General features: G+C 39.4%; 1 pseudogene; it reads right to left on the bottom strand.

The window, feature by feature from the left end:
• Positions 1-12,602: 12,602 nt before the first annotated feature.
• LOC140944085 (RYamide receptor-like) lies at positions 12,603-13,790 on the bottom strand (annotated as a pseudogene).
• Positions 13,791-19,466: the final 5,676 nt, after the last annotated feature.

The raw sequence follows: 19,466 nt of genomic DNA, 5'->3' as shown, positions 1-19,466 counted from the left end.
TTTTGTCGTGATTGACATTAATGTTTTCTGGTCTTTTACAAAAAGATCTGTTAAAAGCAAGCTGAAGTTTTCAAGCAAAATTATTGTCACGCTTGTCACACAGGGTTTGCCGTTTTCCTCCCTCTCCCGTCCTGTTGCGTAAGTTGGAAGGGAGCTGTTTTTTTTCTTGCGTAGTTCAATAAAGACACTGATCTGCTGCTCAATAAACACATCCTGTAAGTTCAGTTAAACTGATAAACACACCCGATTAATGGCCATTTTATTTATGAGTTATATAGATAACAACTATTCACCGAAGTGGAGGTGGCTAGTATTGGATATTTATCGAGGCCGCGAAGCGGCGAGGTAAATATCCAATACTAGCCACCGTCACTGAGGTGAATAATTGTTTTAGTATATACTAAAACAGTGAGATAATTGTGCACGAAAATGATGATTTTTAACTCATTTACTGTTGCCAACTGCCAACGATTACAATTTTGGTGCGCGATGACCGAACGGCCGAGGTCGTCGCTTTTTCTCAGCGACAAATAAAACTTTTAAAGGCGTTTGTTTAGCTCTTGCGGGAAAGTTTCTTCAAAAGGAGTTGTGAATTCTTTTTGTATTTAAAATAATTCTGTAAAAAAGATTATTAAATTTAGTTTTAAGCCTTTTTATGAACAAGTCAACTAAATAAAGTAACGCAAGACTTATAAGCTTAATTTGCATTTGTAAACAAAAAACTTTTTCACCGGTTTTATCGATAAATTCAAGTAAAAAAGACAAAGGTTTACCTGTTAAAACTTCCAAACCGAACTTCGTCACCTTCTTCATGTATTTCGGAAATAGCTTGCTTGATTAGTTGTGAAATTTATTAGTTTGTTACCGCAGCAAACGGGAAGGCATTTTGCTCGCAACCTACGCGAGTTTGGCTTCGCTCGCTCGCTCGGAGGAACTGGAGGTGAATCAGTGAATAGTGCAGGATATTCACTGATTGAGTAGCCAATCAGAGCGCGCGAAAAACACTATCCACTGTTTTAGTATATACTAAAAACGATTATAAAGAGAATAAACTGGTTGCAATAAAAAGAAGAAATACACAGCTTGAGGAAATACCTCATTTTAGTCAGGTGTGGTGATTGAATAGATTGAAAGACATTCGAAAAGCAATACGTGCTTAGAACATTTTAAACAGTTGTGGTGTGAGGAAATTGCGATCATTAAGGAGACAATTTGTTCAACAAATTGACTCATATTTAAACACAGGTAGTTAAAATTTATTAAGCCAACAAAATGAATATAAAAGACATTTTCAAATGGGCAATATCGTTAAATTTATTTCCTTTGTGGTCACAGTCCAATCCGATTAATGGAGAGCTAAAGCCTCATGTATACGGCAAACAGCAAACGTCAGATTCAAGTTGAGGATTTCTCAAAATATGAATAGAAAATGAGCAGATAAAAACAGCTCAAAACAATTCTTATGGATAAAAAACTGCGTGCAACTACTTATTAAGGTGTAGAAATAAAGAACAGAAAACCTTCCCTGCTAGCAGAGGTCTCTCACGACGAGGCAAAAATGACTCATTTTTGCCTCGTCGTGAGAGACCTCTGCTAGCAGGGGACAGTAAACCCCGAACGATACTGTAAAGAGGAAACTTGGTTACGTGGCACAAATTCGTGTTTGCCGTTTGACACAAACGTGATGCTTAACTTCTCCATTAATGACCATAAATTAAAATGACAATTCTAAAACTCATTAGTATTCAGTAGTCATATGTCTAATTGACTTTGCGGATTGTTAATCATTTGAAATAATTATACCCAATAAAACTTAGCAAAATGAAAAGTCAGGAGAGGTCTTTGAATTCAGCTTCAGGGGAAATGCGGGGTTGAATGACTGAAACGATTGAATGCTGACTAGGCAGTGATTAGGCCCGGGGGGGACTCCCATATAAAACAGACGGGGATGCTCGTCGGAAATTTTGAATTTAACCCCTAAAGGAGACCATCTGGGCGTGGCTCAAGCTTTTTGTGACCCCTTAAGGAGACCAATCTGGGCGTGGCTTAAGCAAATTTTGATCCCTAAAAGAGACCGCTTGAAAACACATAAATACGACATGCAATGAGTTTTAATGATGTAAAGACATAATCATCGAATGCTTTTATCTAAAAGTAGTTTTTAAAAGCATTGTCATAAATCTCAAGTTCTTCGCGGAACCCTAAACGAGACCTTGGCGGCTTAAAATATTAGCGCTTTGCCCGGAACACTCTAAACGAGACCAAAATCCAAAATTTACACCCCTAAGCGAGACGACGAGCATCCCCGTCTGTTTCATATGGGAGTCCCCCCCCCCCCCCCCCCCCCGGGTGACTAGGATGAACATTTTTTATAAAGAACACTAATAAACATGAAATATTATATTGAAGGTCCTCCTAATTTGCAAATAAATGAAAAACCATCTTAACGAACAAAAAAAACCGTTGACCGGTCAGAAGTTATTTTCCTATTCCGTTGATACACTTATAGACAAGGACATGCAGATTTAGAAAGTTACGGAGTGCTTGCAGATGGTGAGCCAAATACAGTAGATAGTTCTTCAGCCTTAACTGCCGGACGGCTCTCGATTATACATGCAGCACGGCGATTAAGCTTGTCTAAGTATAGTCTGCAGTGCAAGCGGTTCCTTCGGTCGCGCAAAAAGTGCGCGCGAATGTTTTTGCTCGTGGAAGCGCAATTTTCTCCCCAATCTTCCTCCGTTATAAAATCAAAGATGGCGGCTTCAACGGTACGAACATAAACAAGCAGCTGTCGCCCGCCCAAAATACGCGGTACGGCTACACTGCAGGCTAGTCTAAGTAGGATTTACTACCCTGGCCACAGCTATCCCAGACGACCGCACAACAGTCAAATAAAAGCAGTACCATCGTATTATATAAAATGTAACACATGGTAGATGATCATCAAAACTAGGCATCATCCTGCCATTTGACAAGATCTTCCTCTTTTTAATATCGGAAATAAGAGAAAAATCTCTCAGAAATTTTAACTTGAGAAAAGTTATAAATGTTCGGAAGATATAACGTACGAATTTCAAAGAACTCCATCAGCTGTAACTTCAAATCTGTTAACACCGTTTTAATAAAAACTGAAAGGCCTTGTTCTCCTCCCGTCTTGGATGTAAATTGTTTAATTGTTTTGTTACTGCTGAAGTCAGGACAGACATGCATATAATGAATACATTTTACTAACCTCCTTATCGTACACTAGCAGGATACATTAGTTTTCATTTGCAAGTGTTCCACGAACCTCGAACTCTTAACATATATTATTCATTCACAAGCAAATTTTTGCAACTGTCGCCTGTACAAAAGTTAAGAACAGTGGTAAAGTGCGGTTCCACGAACTTCCAACTCTTAACATTCTTCACAAGCAAATTTTTGCGACTTACGCCTGTCCAACATAACAGTTAAGAATAGTTCATGAGTCTTTTAAGACCTTGTCGGTAATTACTGCTAAAAAGAAAGCAGATAATCGGATTGATAGCACAGTACCCGACCGCCATATAGTAGGTGACATAGTATAGCCAAAAACCACAGGAAAGCGGATGTATGGAACTGGCTCGATACCTTATGATTAAAAAGTTAGAAGTATTAGGTAACCAGCAAAACACAAAAACTAACACGATAGCAATGGACAATTGAAGCACGTTTCTGTTTCTTTTGTTCCTCTGTTGTTGAGTGTTCGCGAACTGTTCACGTGGGTGTAACTGTGCCTTGAGCTTGATGATGATGATGGAGTAAAGAAGGACCAACAACATCAGGGATATATATAAACAGAATAGAACCTGTCAAGTGGTAGTCGGCAAGGGACGAGGACTCTCCGAATACTTTCTTCCGTCTCATGGCGCACCACCTTTTCTCTGAGTATTCAACGAGTTGGTATGTGTAAAAATAGGGCGAAAGGTAAGCCGCTGCGACTATCCACGTACCGAGAATGAAGAACGGACACAGCTTGGATCTGATGAGTGGAGAGCGGAGTGGAAATACCACGGCTACAAATCGATCTACTGTTATTAAAACCAGATTCTGAATCGAAACGATACTGGAAACGTCAGCAAAATGAACAAGCTTATACAAGGCCTGGCCAAACTGGCCACCGATGAGCCACAAGTTTGTGCTGTGTATCAATGATAGGCGCGTAGGTTGCCAGAATATTGAATACAGCCAGATCGGACATGGCCATATTTGCGATGAAATAATTTATCGGTTTTCTTAAGGCTGGCGGTTTATAAACGATCAATACAATGAAAGAATTTCCCGTCAGTAACACACAATAATGATCAGACTCAAAGCAGGCTGTCAAAGCAATGGTTTGTCCGATTTTGTACGCCGTTGTACTAAAGCAGCTTGAAGACTCGATCGATTCATTCCCTGTTGTTGAGTTCATGTTTGCTGACCTTTTTACAGTAAACGCAGCATTCAGTTTAGTAGCTTCCTATAATATCAACTGCTCAATATTGCAAATTCTACCTGAATTTTTATAATTAAAAATTCAATGCCCCCGGCGAAGTCTTGGCACGGCAGATGTCAATAAGAACCAACAAATTTAATTAGAGCTTATATTATCTTACATGCTGAGCTGATTGTGAATGACGCGAAGTTGTCAAATCGAACTTTGTAGAATCAGTATAATTGAATTCATGTCACGCTTGTTACTGATAAGCCTAAAGAACTTCCCAGTTTCAATCAGGTGATTCTTAGTGTATTAATGACTCACTTGAAGGAGAGCTGGTTATTCTTGTGTACTTCAATTTATAAAAACCTCCTGAGTTCAGTTAATATAAAGAACACACCGAAAGGCGAAAAAACTGAAATCGCATGCTAATATATTCGTTGTAAGCTAGGGACTGTGCAATAATTATCAGGAGGGGGGGTGGGGGGGGGGGGGGGGGGCTGAAAAACTAGAGGGGGGGCATTACATAAAATTCCTGCCAAGAGAGGGGGAGCTTAAAGTAAGATCACTCATTTGACAGAGGGGGGCCTTAAGTTTTATTCGAAATGTAAATAAAATTAAACGCAATAAAAGATTCTCAATACAGGCATCATGATAGACTGTAACAAATATCAATACGAACAGCTGTTAAACGATTATTGAAAATATTCCATCAAAATGAAAAGCAAATTCACAACTGATCAATTTTAACCCGTCTTCTAATTAATTGAGCTGATCCTATGTAAAGCAAAAATCATGAACTTGTTTTTCAGCTTCCACCATAAAACAATGGGAATCAAACAGATCTCGTAGACAAGCCGTAGTCGGTTTTTGATGTGAATAAAAGTAATGTTTCTTCATCGACTGAATCGATTTGCTCGATTCCATATATATCTGGCTCATAACAAAGTTCAATAGGCTCTCCTCCCAAGGATCTAAATATAATGAAAGCTCTTTTTCGTCTGTTATTTGAAGCGTTTAATCTCCTGTTCTTTGATTTTTTTCTCTGCTCCTTTCTCTTTCTGGCTTCAGAAGTTTTAGATTTTGAGCCAATGTGGTAAGCACCCCGGTACTTAGCAAATGCTTTGTCTAAATCTGGGTGGTGGGAGGGGGGGTGCGACGTTATTTTTAACATAACAGAGGGGAGTTAGAACTAATTTTTTTTGTTTTGGAGGGGGGTTACTGTCTAAGTTTTTGCTAGATAACTCTAGTTTTTCAGCCCCCTCTCCTGATAATTATTGCACAGTCCCTTATTTTTTAACAGTTTTTCTTCCTTGTGCAGTTAAATAAAGACACGGTAGTTCAATAAACACATCCTAACTACAGTTAAAGAGGAAACTCATAAAAAAGGGCATATTTACTTATTTTAAGACGTTCTATTTATGCATTTCGACAGATTTCAGTTGCATAACTGGTCCCAGTAAAAGGTTGAAGAAAACCATGGAAGGTTCTTTTGTATTAATAACTTTTGCAAGGGAGCAAACTGAACTAAAGCACTGTTTTTCATTTAAAGGTTTGTCATCTTCGGCTAAAGTATACTAAGCAATTTTGAGATTAAAAAAGGACAAGTCAAAATTTTAACCAGCGACAAGATGTCTATAAAAGCATTAAAACTGGGGATGCTTTTTTTGGGCTTTTTTTTTAAAAGTGATAACAAGTACTGGTACGGGTAATGGCTTAAAAATGGTGAAATATAACAAATCAAGTGATATTCTACAACCGTCTACTAAGTTACGAGACGTCCACCAATCAACAAGAGTGAAGGTAGCCGCGGCAGGATTGCTCAGTCGGTAGCCTGCTAGCAAGAGGGTCTCATTGAGGTTAACCGTCAGTCGTCGAAAAAGGTTTTTTTAACCGTTAAAAATGCACGAGATTTCGCTCCTAAAGCCGGAATCTCTAAACAGGAAAAACCAGTCCCCATGTTCTCGAAACACGTTTCTAGACATAACAAGACCTTACAACCTGCTTACATCTGAAAACATTTCCAAATTGTAAGAGTAAAACGCCAAGACAACCTCCAAAACACAACAGTAATATTAATTCAGACAGAAGTTAAAATATTTACTTTAAATTTAAACTAAATTTGCATTTAATAACTGTCCACCGTCAAAAGCTCTAAACTTTAACCGTCAACCGTCAAAATTGGAAAAATTTCACCACCAACCGTCAAAGCTACCACGCCATTGAAACCCTCTAGCAAGCTTTCCGTGGCGCTCTACCGCTAGAGCGGCCCGGAGAGCTTGCTAGCAGGCTACTCAGTCGGAAAGGCGCTTTGACAGCTTGAGCGGGAAGTCGCGGGTTTGATTACCGGGACCGGACCAATAGCCCGGTCTTGATATGACTGAGAAATGTCTTGAAGAAACTGCCCTTCCCCTGCTGCAAATGGCTTCACCTCTGCGTGGCTTAGATAACCACAAAAAATGTGGGTCCCATCTGTAGTGTGAGACGCAAAAATGGTGTCCTCAATTAATACTTTCGTGCTAAATACATGGACACTCAAATAGCCGACAGTTCATTTGTCTGTTATTCTGTTAGTCAGCCTTGGTAACAAACATAGTAAACTGTAAAATCTCTTCGCTCTCTTAGCTTTCTGTGTTTGGACGGTCAGATTGAAAAACAAGATAAGTACCTCAAGCGCTTGACTGCAATAGTCTGACTCTATGCCGAAATAGAGTACTAGAGGGCTAGTGTGACGTCATAAAAATGAAATTTCTGAAATCATGGGATTTGTCAGGATATTCAGAAAGAACAATGTGCAAGAGGCCTACTTTCCAAAAATATGCATTTCGGGGCAAATTATCTCTGAGATGTTAGCCGGTTATATTCAGAATACTCCATAGAAACCCTTCTAATTTTTTGGGGGGTCGACCCAAAAAAACTTTTGGTTTGTATAGAGTTTTCTAAGCATAACTGGGCTACGATCTCAGAGATAATTTACCCCGAAATGCTCATTTTTGGAAAGTAGGCCTCTTGGACATTGTTCTTTCAGAATATACTGACATATACCATAATTTCAGAAATTAAATTTTTGTGACGTCATCACTTTAAGAACTCCATTATCTCCTTAGCATTCAGTTAAGTAGCTACTATAAGGCTTATAAATTATAGAGCTCATCTTTCATGCTGAGCTGATTATGTATGACGCCACGGACTGTCGACGCGACGTTGTTAATCGCACTTTGTAGAATCAGTATTGAATTCATGTTGTTACTGATAAGCCTAAACAACTTTCCTCTTCCGGTCAGGTGATTCTTAGCGTATTAACAACTCATTTGAAAGGGAGCTGGTTGTTTTCTTGCCTTGGTTTATTAAAGACACGAAAGTTCATTAAGCACATCCTGAGTTCAGTTAAAAAGGACGCTCCCAAGGGAATCTTTACTTATTTTAAGGCGTTCTTTTTCTGCATTTCGACAGATTTTCGCAAAACCGTTGAAGGTTCTATTGTTTTAATAACTGTCTCGAAAGGGAGCAAACTGAAACGACACGTGTTCAAAACTCCTGGAGCAAACAGGTTTTTAATTTACAGGCGTTGCAAATTTAATCTTCGGCTATACGTCTATAAACTAAGCAATTTTGAGATCAAAAAAGGGGAAGTCAAAATTTTAACCAGCAACAAAATGTCAATAAAAAACAATAAAAGTATTTTAAACTGGCGATGCTTTTATTGGGCTTTTTATAAAATGATAACAAGTATTTGATACAACGTAACGGTTTCGGGCAGGTGAAATAGGACAACTCAATTGATATCCTGAAACTCTTACAGCCAAAAATGACATTTTAGAGTGAGGAAAGTACGGAAAATAAAATTATGTATAAAATCACTGATGTATAAAGCTTAAGTCAATGAGAGAGATTCAGTAATTAGTAACAGCAGATTTAAATGCTTCCACGAAGGGCTGATCTATTAAAAAGTAAGTGTCCCATTCTTTTAGAGTTCTAGTAAAAAAATTGTACCTATAGGTACATATTGCTGTTACTAAAATGTTTCTTAACTTGCTGCTATGGCAAGAGCGTGTACTCCGGAATATTGACCCTAATTATATTGTTCGCTATTTTGTACATGGTGGTAAGTCGTGCAATTTTGTGCCTCAGCTCTGGTGAATGCCAGTTCAAATCGTTCAGGGCCGGGTTTTTCGAAGCTGGGCTAAGATAACCCAGGGATTGTGCGAAATTTGAACCCAGATATGAGAGCCTAAAAAGCAAATTCAGTTTAACTCTCTTTGCCTACCATTTGATGATTGGATACTCTTAAAAGAATAGAGAAAATTATCCGGAGAGAGTGTTTTTGATAAAAAGAAAAAGAAACTCGGGTTAAAATTTAACCCTGGGTTAGCGCTAACCGGCGTTCGAATAACTGGGCACAGGAGATTAATGACTGTACCCGGTTCCCGTTCGTAGCACTTTTTTTTTTTTACAAACCTGGCGGGCTTGCTGTTGTACTCCTTCAATATCTTGGCAATGCTTTTGAGTATGTGGGTCCCATTATACGCTTCAGGCGTATTCCAGACAAGGACGAACGAGGGTGACGTAGGCCTGACTTTTACCATTCTCTGGTGGACAGGAATAAAGATTACTTCTAATGAAGAGGAAACAAACCGGTTGCAATAAAACGCGTGAAATAGTCATTTAGACAGCTTGGGAGCCACAAAGGAAAGAAGAAACAACACAACAGGTAGTCAAAATTTATCAAGCAACATAAATAATTAGACGAAAAAGCGTGTCTTTGGGGCAATAACGGTTAAACTGTTTTTGTTTAAAAGGCAGTTTAGTTAAACACCTTGTCCAGGTTAATTACTGATATGGAACGCATTCGCAACGGTAGATGAAACGCGCAAGTGCCCAAGAAAACTACAATTTTAAAAATATAATTACTACAAAATTTAAGTTAAACCTCGGGGTAGAGGTAAAATCTCTATCGGTGTTTTTAATTTTTAAGAATTGTTTTCTTCGCAGAACCTGTTGCCTTACTTTGACGGTTTGGGCTTGTTTACCAGTTTGTTACCATGAAAAAAAGGAGTGACTCGTCCTTCTAATAAAAATTGAGCCCCCAATACGTTTAAAATTAATTAGAAAGTTTAGCTGAACTGAAGCGACTGAATCTTTGATTCAAAATATTGTAGCCAAGAGTTGTAAGTTTGACGCCGCTTAGAAGATGGCAATTTTCCCAGTTCCTTGCGCACTCTAGAAATTAGCGGCCCCTTTTTAATCATGCATAGGTAATGCACATTCAAATTGGCGTCTTCCCAAACTGAAAAAAAAAATTGTTTAATTTTTTTTGTTATTGTTGAAAGTTTATGACGAAAGTAACTGGCAATGTTAGACTACGGCTTGTAAAGCCTTTTAATGTAAAAACAGATAAAATGTTTGCGGAAGTTTTTGCCTCCATTAGTGGTCATCCTAGTCAGCCGGTACGTACACGCTCGGCATATAAAACGGAAATTACTCATACAAAGAGTGTGAGTGTATGCCTGTCATACTCGGAAATAGCAAGCCATTTATTTAGCATCCGGAAAACTTGGTAGATGTGTCCTCATAACTTACTACCCAGAACTTTTTACCACCACAAATAGTCACCCAGCAATAACAAAGCTTTACGACTTACAAAAAGTGCTAAGGCCATCATGTGCCGATAGAAGGCTGGCGCGGGCATTAGAACGGATAATCGTCGAAACTAGGAATCATCCAGCTGAACACAGTTAAGTTTGAAATGAATAATACATTCTTACGATCTATTGCTTAGCCTTCTTTCACCAGCTCCTTTTACCTAAATCTATTTGTTTAGCCTGGAGTTTTGCCTTTTGATTTTTGTTCGGCTAGAATTAAGTTCGGCGTCACAATCAATTTAGCCGGTCTAAATGATTTGGGTCGAGACGTGTGCACTAAGCTGTGTTTTGTGTGCTCCGGTCTTGCATGACGAATTCTTCCCTGTATGACTGTAATTATAGTTTAATGTTTTGTTTTTGTTTTAGTAGATATGTTATTCATGTACTTGGCTTGCCCGGCACGACTAGCTTTCCAGCTATTTGCGGGGCAAGCCTTTCAACTCCTTGTGCCTAAAAAAAATAAAATTGTTGTTGTTTTTGTTTGGGTCTGCCTTAATTCGAATTAGGTTCGGCTCATGAAAAGTTCGGCGTCTGAACTGGGCCTTAAAAACAAAATTTAAAGCTTTTGCAAGAGAGAATGAACCTGTCTTCTCCGCACAGGCTCCCGCTGGGCATCCCAATAAAAATAGAAATAATCGAAAAATAGAAAGCGCGCGGGGGACGATGGGAGGAGGGAAAAACCTGGCTTCTTCTCTTTTCCCTTTCCATTGTCCCCCGCGCGCTTTCTTTTTTCCTTTCTCCAGCCTCCCTACGATAGAATGAGGCCTCTGCGGAGGCGAGAGAGAATGAGCTGTTTTGAGGATGTAAGAGTGTTCGATATTTCGAATGCATTCAAACGCAAAGTTGATTGAAATGGATTGCAGAAGTGTCGTCTTGAGGGATCGCTTTGTGATTTTCGCTAGGAAAGTGTATATATGCATCAAGTTTTTCGCTTAATAAATTTGGGAGCATTAGTTCTTGCCTAGATGGCGATTTTCTGCAATCCATCTTACTGTTGCGACGGCTGCATTTGAGATCACATGATGCCACCGCCACCCGGGGTATAATCCTTTTTGTAAGTCATAAAGGTATGTGCCGCCCCAAGGGGTATTGTTTTTGCGCCGTATTGGTCTGAAAATGGGCATACACTTTGCCCATGCATTTTGGTCTGGAATCGGGTATGGTTTTTGAGGAAACTACGGGAGTGTATGAACGTATTTATCGTTTCAATTCCAAATGTATAAGAAAGAAAGAGAAATAACTATGCAAATAAGAAATATTTTTTGTTGGCGTTGAATCTAAGAAATGATGACATAATTTCTTAGATGCCAGGTCTGAAAATGGATGTGAAAAATGTTATTTCTGGCGAATGAGCCTGCGAAGAAGGCAGAAATAAATATTTTGACAGCACGAGATACAACAGTGCCTTGGTACTAGGCCGGGTGCACCATGGGTAGCCATATCGGGGGTATATAAAGCTGCGTATATCACGTGAACCAACCTCTCTTGGGTTTTTTCTTTATTTTTTGTTTTGTTTTTTTTAGGAGCAGTCTATTCTCGATTACATTGTAAAGTCCCGTAGGAAGGGCTTTAAGCTTGAGCCTTGGTTCCTACCCAGATTTCCTGCCCGCATTTTTTCCCTTCGAGGTTTTTTTGGGCAGGTTTTTTCTGGCCTCCGTCTTACCGCATTTGTTTCAGTTGTAAGCGGTAGCTCAGCTCTGCTAGTTTTCAGTTTGTTTTGTTTTCCCGTTTCTTATCTTATGTATTTGTTTGGTTTTTCACAGTTGTCTAGCTGTTCCTTTACTTAATACATTTACGTTAGATGTACTGAAATAAATCATTTGATTTTTTATATGTTTATTTTCTATGCTGATTGCTTACAATGTGACAGACTTCTTGTAAGGGTTGTTAGCCATTTATTTACCCTTAATGTCGTGCCCTAGCCTTTTCTGGTAGCCTAACTGGCAATTGGCCTACATGCCTTGTTGGGTAGGTTAGTGAACGATTCTCAGTTTTTTTATTTCCCGGCGCTCAGCCTCTGCGGTCCTACAGTGTTCCCCGTCCCAGTTATCCGTTGGTCAGAGTTTTATTAAGTTTCCTCAGCCGAACTGGCAGTCTAACTGACACTAAGCCTGCGTGTTTAAATGGGGGATTCAGGTCGAGGTCGACCAGATGTAGCAGTTCTTTCTTTTTGTGAAAGCTAGTTTATTTACGAGTGTATATTAGTTATTTACCTGCTGCTGTATTTCATACGTACTTTTAGGGTTGGTTCTCGCTAAGCCGTCCCCAAGTAAACTTATTTGCCTTTACATTTTGTCTCTTGATGTTGTGTAGTGGAGTCAAAATATAAAATTTTTGGTCTGAAATGAGGTCACGATTTGGAGAACTGTGCGGCACACCCCCACCAAGAATTTCTAGGAGTATCCCCCCCCCGCCCGGTAACGCCGCTCAAATCGCGCTGAAACTTATTAGAAGAAAAATAAATCAACATCAGATAAGTATATTTATTTATTTATTTATTTATTTATTTATTCTAAGCCCTTTGCCATACAAACACTTACGTTACTCCTGTGCCAAACATGCCGTAATTTTTCGAAGTCAGGACAGACATGCATATAATGAATACATTTTACTAACCTCCTTATAGTACACTAGCAGGATACATTAGTTTTCATTTGCAAGTGTTCCACGAACCTCGAACTCTTAACATATATTATTCATTCACAAGCAAATTTTTGCGACTTACGCCTGTACAACATAACAGTTAAGAACAGTTCATGAGTCTTTTAAGACCGTCTCGGTAATTACTGCTAAAAACAAAGCAAATAATCGGGTTGATAGCACAGTACCCCACCCCTATATTGTAGGTGACTTCATAGTATAGCCAAAAACGACAGGAAAAATGTATGGAACTGGCTCGATACAGGATAATTAAAAAGGTAGTAGCATAAGGTAACCTGCAAAACACAAAAACTAACACGATAGCAATGGACAATTGAAGCACGTTTCTGTTTCGTCTGTTCCTCTGTTGCTGAGTGTTCGCGGACTGTTCACCTGGGTGTAACTGTGTCTTGAGCTTGATGATGATGATGGAGTAAAGAAGGACCAACAACATCACAGGGATATATATAAACAGAATACAGCATGCCAAGTGGTAGTCGGCAAGGGACGAGGACTCTCCGAATGCTTTCTTCCATCTCGTGTCGCACCTCATTTCCCCTGAGTACTCAACGAGTTGGTAGGTGAACAAATGTGGCGAAATGACAGCCGCTGAGGCTATCCACGTGCCGAGAATGAAGAACGGACACAGCTTGGATCTGATGAGTGGGGAACGGAGTGGAAATACCACTGCTACAAATCGATCTACTGTTATCAAAACCAGATTCTGCATTGAAACGATAATGCAAATGTCAGTAAAGAAATGAACAAACTTACACAAGGCCTGGCCAAACTGGCCGCCGATGAGCCACAAGTTTGTGCGGTGTATCAACGGATAGGAGCGTAGGTGGCCAGAATATTGAATACAGCAGATCGGACATGGCCATATTTGCGATGAAATAATTTATCGGTTTTCTTAAGGTTGGCGTTTTATAAACGATCAACACAATGAAAGAATTTCCCGTCAGTGAAACAGCAATGATCAGACTCAAAGCAATGGTCCCTCCGATTTTGTACGCCGTTGTACTAAAGCAGCTTGAAGACTCGATCGATCCATTCCCTGTTGTTGGGTTCATGTTTGCTGGCCTCTTTACAGCACTGACTGCTCCGCATTCAGTTAAGTAGCTACTATAATATCTACTGCTCAATATTGCAACTGCTACCTGATTAAGAACTTCAAAAATTTCATGCCCCCTGCGAAGTCTTCGCACCGCAGACGTCAATAAAAACCAGTAAATTATAGAGCTTATCTTTCATGATGCGTCTGAGCTGATGATGTATGACGCGACGTTTATTGAACATTGTAGAATCAGTATTAAATTCATGTTGATACTGATAAGCCTAAAGAACTTCCCTGTTCCGATCAGGTGGTAGACCTTTTTCCGATTTTTTTAAGTTTTGCTTAAGACAAATTAGCGAATCGGATCTATTGATCCTGCTGGAAATAGCGGCTTAAAATTAGGAAACTTACCAAAGTTTAAAGGTGATAGGTTCAGAGCGAGTGAAGATTTGCTCCAGAAAATCGCGAAATTTTACACTCGTTTGCGTGCAGTTGGGGGCTTGAACTAGTTGAACTCGCCCCCTCTCACTTTACAAACGTCTGTAACATGTCCCCGCTGCGAAGTCTTGGCACCGCAGACGTCAATAAATTCCAGTTAATTTTAGAGCTTATCTTTCATGCGGAGCTGATTATGTATGACGCTTCGTTGTTAATCGAACTTTGTAGAATCAGTTCTGGGTTCGTGTTGTTACTGATAAGCCTAAGCAACTTCCCTATTCCGGTCTGGTGATTCTTTGTGCTGTAGAAAGAAGAGGACGGCAAAACGCTTGTGTGTGACAAACGTGACAGGGCTATTAAGCGCGTGTTTTGTCGTGATTGAGGTTAATGTTTTCTGGGCTTTTACAAAAAGATCTGTTAAAAGGAAGCTGAAGTTTGGCGGAATGTTTTTTCAAGCAAAATTATTGTCACGCTTGTCACACAGGGTTTGGGGTTTTCTTCCCTTTCCCGTCCTGTTGCGTAAGTTGGAAGGGAGCTGTTTTTTTTTCTTGCGTAGTTCAATTAAGACACTGATCTGTTGCTCAAGAAACACATCCTGAGTTCAGTTAAACTGACAAACACACCCGATTAATGGCCATTTTATTTAATTTATGAGGTTTATAGAAAGGATAATAAAGAGAGCAAACCGGTTGCAATAAAACCAGCTCAGGAACCACAAAGGAAAGAAGAAATACACAGCTTGAGTAAATACCTCATTTTAGTCAGGTGTGGTGATTGAATAGATTGAAAGACATTCGAAAAGCAATACGTGCTTAGAACATTTTAAACAGTTGTGATGTGAGGAAATTACGATCATTAACGAGTCAATTTGTTCAACAAATTGATTCATATTTAAACACAGGTAGTTAAAATTTCTCGAGCCAACAAAATGAATATAAAAGACATTTTCAAATGGGCAATATCGTTAAACTTATTTCCTTTGTGGTCACAGTCCGATCCGATCAATGGAGAGCTTAAGCCTCATGTATACGGCGAACGGCAAACGGCAGATTCAAGTTGAGAATTTCTCAAAATATGAATAGAAAATGAGCAGATAAAAACGTGAACGTTTATCACGTAAACGTGATGCTTAACTTCTCCATTAATGACCATAAATTAAAATGACAATTCTAAAACTCAGTAGTATTCAGTAGTCATATGTCCAATTGACTTCGCGGATTTAATCCCCCGCGGCGGGTATGTGCCGCCCAACGGGGTCGTGATTTTGAAGCTCCTGATTTAGAACGGGGTATCCATTTCAGAGGCGTTTTCTAGAACGGGAATAATAATATTTCAAACGCACGAAAGCTCCAGTTTTGTAAGCAGCCATTTGAAATTATTCAAGGACAGATTGCTTTTAAAAATACGGTCCAATGCGTTAATAAGCAAACTGTTGTGCTCTTGTTTGCACCCTGTGTTTTAGCGTGCAGGGCGGGGTGCCAATTTCCCGTCCCGGGCGGCACATACCCATCCAAAAAATACCCAAGTGCCCCCGGGATTTAATCACTTGAAATAATTACACCAGATAAAACTCTGCAAACTGAAAAGTCAGGAGAGGGCTTTGAATTCAGCCTCAGGGGAAATACGGGGTTGAATGACTGAAACGATTGAATGCTGCAGTAACTGCAGTGACTAGGATGAACATTTTGTATAAAGAATACTAATAAACATGAAATTTTATATTGATAGTCCTCCTAATTTGCAAATAAATGAAAAACCATCCTTAACGAACAAAAAAAAACCGTTGACCGGTCAGAAGTTATTCTGCTATTCCGTTGATAAACTTATAGACAAGGACATGCAGATTTAGAAAGTTACGGAGTGCTTGCAGATGGTGCTAGCCAAATACAGTAGATAGTTCCTCAGCCTTAACTGCACGGCCCTCGATTAAACATGCAACACGGCGATTAAGCTTGTCTAAGTATAGTCTGCAGTGCAGGCGTTTTCTTCGGGCGTGCGAACGTTTTTGCTAGTGGAAGCGCAAGTATCTACCCCCTCTATACTACTGTTGTCCGCCGCAACCGAAAAACTGTCCACTGCATTAATCTTTGGTGGGTACCTATTAGCATCATTTTCAGTCTTGGAAACATTTAGCATAGACCGAAACCAACATATGAATCTATCTAGATCCGATGAAAGACTAGACTCAACTTCGGTAACAGATTTACAGCGAAAAAATTACACCTGAAGCCCGAAAAAGGTACACTACCGGCTCAGGCACAGCCTCCCCTTATAGGGAGTACCCCCCCCCCCCCCGGAGTGAACACCTGATTTTGTCAGGTGTGGTCGTATCCATAAATCGATTGAAAGACATTTGAAAACCAATACATGCTTAGGGCAAATTTTAAACACTGTCAGGTGTGATTAGGGGAAATACGCTCATTAACAATTCAATTTTTTCAGTTAAACTCAGGTTTTCAAAATTTATCAAGCGAAAAAGTAAAAATAAATAAAGCCGATTTCAAAATGGGTATAATTAAACCGTTTTTGTGCAAAAGGTTAGTAACACCTTGCCCTTCAATTATTGATAACTTTTTGGAGCGAACGGTAGATGAAAGGCGCTCGTGCCAAAAAACACACAGTTTTTTCTTTTTTTTTTTTCTTTTTTTTTTTCAAAACACAAGAAGTGAGTTAAACCGTAGGGTAGGAGTCTTGTTAGTCTATCAACACTTTTAATAATCATCCCCCGTCCTCCTGCCCTCTTTTAACACTTGGATTGTGACTGGTTGATTAATTTACTTCGGCAAAAAACAGAAGATCAGAATTGATTGAAATTTTCAATTTTGAATTCTCTTTTTGAATTCACGCAATCGTCAATGACCCAAGACTGTGAGAAAGGTTTTCCTATGAATAATTAGTGAAAAAGAAAATTGACATCGCTTTTACATTTTTAATTTAAATTAAAAGGTAAATGTTGAGTGACCAACGAACTCTTTATAGATTTTTTGAAACAATTTTAAATTCATAATATTTCTGATAAAGTATGGTTTATGACGAGTTATATTTGGTGTTTTTATGTCTTTACTATAGTCTCGATAACCTACAGTCCGCCACAGCAACGAAAATGGATAGCATGTTTCAAGCCTTCTTCACGTGCACCTGTCTCCGTGTCGTGTCGCGCATTTATTCGGGGGGTGTTTTTTTTTTTTTGGCTTCTATTCTTTTTGTCTATCTGAAAGCTGGAAACCAGATAGAGTGTGTATAATAAGGTAAAATTTGAATCTTAAGACACTCGTCTCTGGCTGATGTGTAATAAAAAAAACATGATTAATGACTAGAGATTAAAAAATTACAAGAAATGAGGAGGAGAAGAACGACTTTGAGGATCGAAGACCATTCGATCTTTTTGAATTTATTTAAAACGCAACGCCGATTAAAATGAACTGCAGAAGAGTCATCTCGAGGAATCACTATTTGATCTTGGGGCCGATTGTGTAATTGTATCACGTTTTTTGCTAGAAATTTGGAGCTGTTTTCGAAGTCGGTTTGTCTCCTAGTTGGCGATTTTCTGCTATCTTATAAAATACGCTTGGGCTATACATGCCGTCAGTTTTCGAAGTCAGGAAAGACGTGCATTCACAACGAACACTCCGAACTTACTCTTTACTAACATTAGTAGAGAATAGTTTTCATTTGCGAGTGTTCCATAATCACTCTTTTTTCATGTATTCAGTTACCAGCAGATTTTTGCACCTTGCGCCTGTACGACGGTCGAACTGAGTTCATTAGTCTTTTAAGACCTTGTCGGTAATTGCTACTAAAAACGAAGCAGATAATCGGATTGATAGCACAGTACCCGACAGCCATATAGTCCATGACATCATAATACAGCCCAAAGCCACAAGATAACTGCATGGACCTCGGCCAGGCCAGCGTTCAGTGGATACCCTATGATTAAAATGTTAGTAGAATAAGGTAACCAGCAAAACACAAACACTAATACGATGGCGATACGATGGCGATAGACATGTGAAGGACGTTTCTGTTTCGCTTGTTCCTCTGTTGCTGTATGTTCGCGGACTGTTCACCTGGATGTGCCTGTGTCTTGAGCTTGATGAGGATGATGGAGTAAAGAAGGACCAACACCATCACAGAGGTGTATGAAAACAGAATGGACGCTGCTAATGTGTGATCGGAGGGGGACGAGGACTCTCCGAATACTTTCGTCCATCTCATCTCGCACAACATTTCCCCTGAGTATTCAACGAGTTGGTAAGTGAACAAATGTGGCGAAACTTGAAAGCCGCTGCGACTATCCACGTGGCGGAAATGAAGAACGGACACAGCTTAGATCTGATGAATGGGGAACGGAGTGGAAATACGACTGCTCCAAAACGATCCACCGCTATCAGAACCAGATTCTGAACCGAAACTATCATGGGAACGTCACCAAAGAAAGGGACAAGCTTACACAAGGTCTGGCCAAACTGACCACCGATAAGCCACGACTTTGTGTACATCAATGATAGGCGCCAAGGTAGCCAGAATATTGAATACAGCAGATCGGACATAGCCATGTTTGCGACGAAATAATTTATCGGTTTTCTTAATGTTGGCGTCTTATAAACGATCAATACAATGAAAGAATTTGCCATCAGCGAACCAGCAAGGATCAGACTCAAAGCAATGATCTGTCCTATTTTTCTCGCTGTTGCATTAAAGCAGCTTGAATACTCGATCGATCCGTTCCCTATTGTTGAGTTCATGTTAGCTGACCTCTTCACAGCACCGCACACAGCGTTCAGTTAAGACGCTGTTTTAATATCAACATCTTAATATTGCAAGTGCTACCTGATTAAGAACTTTAATTTATTAAAATTTCATGCCTCCTACGAAGTTTTGGCACAGCTTACGTCAATAAATACCGATGAATTATTGAGCTCACGTTGTGAATCGAACTTTGCAGAATCAGTTTTGAATTCATGTTGTTATTACTGATAAGCCTAAACAACGCTTCTCAGATCCGAACAGGTGATGGACCCTTAAAGACAAATCAGCAAATATCCACAGTCACAGCTGGAAAAGGGCGCCTTAAAATTAAGGAACTTCTTTACCAAAGAGAGTCCAAATGTGATTTTTCATGATCAGATATAAATACAATTTAATTTTTACTTACTCGTACTGAGAGTGAAAGCGAAGTCCATCAGTTCTCCATACTCGTAGCCAGCTACAGAATAGCAAAAAGTAGTCAATAAAATGCATATTGCGTAAATTA

Source organism: Porites lutea, chromosome 7 (genome assembly GCF_958299795.1).
Source record: "Porites lutea chromosome 7, jaPorLute2.1, whole genome shotgun sequence".
Lineage (NCBI taxonomy): Eukaryota > Metazoa > Cnidaria > Anthozoa > Scleractinia > Poritidae > Porites > Porites lutea.
This window is presented reverse-complemented; position numbering and strand designations above follow the sequence as displayed.